Here is a 2,225-nt window from a genome sequence, read left to right on the forward strand (position 1 = left end):
AAGCTTCCCTGGCTCTTTCATTTTACAAGACCAGTTGGAGGACAGACAAAATCAAAAGAAAAATGACATGGTATGGATAGTTTCTCTTATTTTGCAATGATAAAGATCCAGTAATGCAATTTTAGAAAATATTAGCCCAGCTGTTATATTTTAAAATATTAGTTAGCAAGCCATTGAGACAACCAACTAGATCATTTAGCACCACTGGGTTATAAATTTGCCATTAAGTGATTTACTTGAGTGATGTTGAATGGGTCTTATAAAGTTTATTGGAGTTCAAGAAAGGAAACCATCACACCTGGCTAGCTCTGACATAAGGGAAAGTGCCTTGTGGGGCTTAGTTAGACCTTCTAACATGATCAGTGCCCTGATGTTACCCAGCAGAAAGAAATAAAAGACTTAACTTGGAAAGTGTGTTAATTCTTTTGGGCTATTTAGTATAATTTAATGCACAGTAAAGTACCCTAGGGTATTCAAAGAGTTAAAAGTCCCTAGGAAAATGAATTATTTCTATTTTCCTGGAAAAATCTGGCCCCTATGAACAGAGAGAATGTTATTAGCAAGGGTACTAAAATTGGTTTCACTGTAAGTGATTTTCCTAGGTCCTGTTTTGGTGCCATCTGTCTTTTTTTTTTTTCTTACCAGTAAGAGCAATAAAATGTACACATTCACTAAAAAGAAAAGAGTAGAGTTTTATTTCTTTCAAAAGTCATTAAAATGCCATTCTCTTATAGACTATATCTTTATATTTTTAAAATTCTGTTTTAAGAACTGATTTTTTTATTAATCAACTCAAATTGTCCATATTTTACGCTAATGTTTGCATAAGCAAATTGGGCAAAAAACCATGAACAAAAGTATCCTTGGGTACAGTAAACAGTCTCTACCACCTATGCAAAGGGTCGTTAGAGTCTTGATATAGAAAGAAGAATCATAACAGGTGAAACAAAAAATGGAACTAGCATTTCCTCCATGTTCTGCTTACAGTAAAAGAAAAAAAGTTAATAGAAGTTATATTTTAGGTCCAGGGAGATAGCTCAGTAGAGTAAGTGCTTTCCTGGCAAGCACAGGGTCCTGAGTTCAATCCCCAGTACTGCACCAAAAAAAAAAAAAAAACCCACGTTATATTTTATCAAGAAATTCCCTTTTAGGGTTTCTTCACAGTAGGTGAACACTAGGAGTAAGAATTAAGAGGTTGTGCCCATTGATGTTTTTTCTGCCAATATGTCATCCCTCTCAATTCTATCCAAAGACCTGGAACTGCTCCTTCTTCTCTGCATCTTTAGCTGAACTTATACTTCTTTTATGGATTTTTCCCTCCCTCTCTTTCTTTACTTGCTTGACCTTCAAAATTACAACACTTATATATTCAAACACAATAAAAGTTTTTCAGATGTATTTTATACACCCAACCAAATATACCCTATATCTGTTGCAAAATAGTACGAAGGCCTGCCATGAAGATACTATGAGACAGAGAGAGAGAGAGAGAGAGAGAGAGAGAGAGAGAGAGAGATACAGAGAGATACAGAGAGATACAGAGAGATACAGAGAGACAGAGACAGAGACCGAGACAGATGGACTTGACTCAAACTGTTTAGTGCTAGTGTTCTGATCCCCAGATAATTTGTACATGTCACTTTCTAAAATCTTGAGAGCTAGAATATGTCATTCTGTGATAGTAATAATACTGTGAACTGAATCCTTTTCATGCATTGATTCCAAATCATTTTTCACATAAATAATGAGCATTAAGCATGCTTTTCAACAAGGGAAAGTCAAGGACAGGAAACTAGACTTTCCTTCCTGAAGCCGTTCTTTGAGTAGGAACTAAGTCAAGGATGGAGCTTAAAATAACATTCTATTGATTTCCTGTGCCGTTAGATCACAAGGATTCCATTCGACAGCATGTTTCATGATTTACCAGAAGGCAGCGCACTTTATCTTTCCGGACCTTCAGGATTTTCTAAGCCATTTCTATCCCACTATCTAGTTTATCTCGCGGACATTCTTGGGCTCCGGTCTGTCACTCCAACCCTCAGTGTTCTTTGTCATAAGGGAGGAGGCGGAGCTCAGCCAAGCCTAGGAACCTGGTGTCATTAAGCCAGTGCACGGGTGCAGAGCAGCCCACACCGGTGCTGTGCGTCCTGTTAAAGCACTCGAATAAAAAGGCCTTTTTCTATATTAAAAAATAATAATAGCTTGTAAAAGACCATTTAATTAGT

The sequence above is a fragment of the Octodon degus genome, unplaced genomic scaffold, assembly GCF_000260255.1.
Source record: "Octodon degus isolate 3935 unplaced genomic scaffold, OctDeg1.0 scaffold00161, whole genome shotgun sequence".
NCBI lineage: Eukaryota > Metazoa > Chordata > Mammalia > Rodentia > Octodontidae > Octodon > Octodon degus.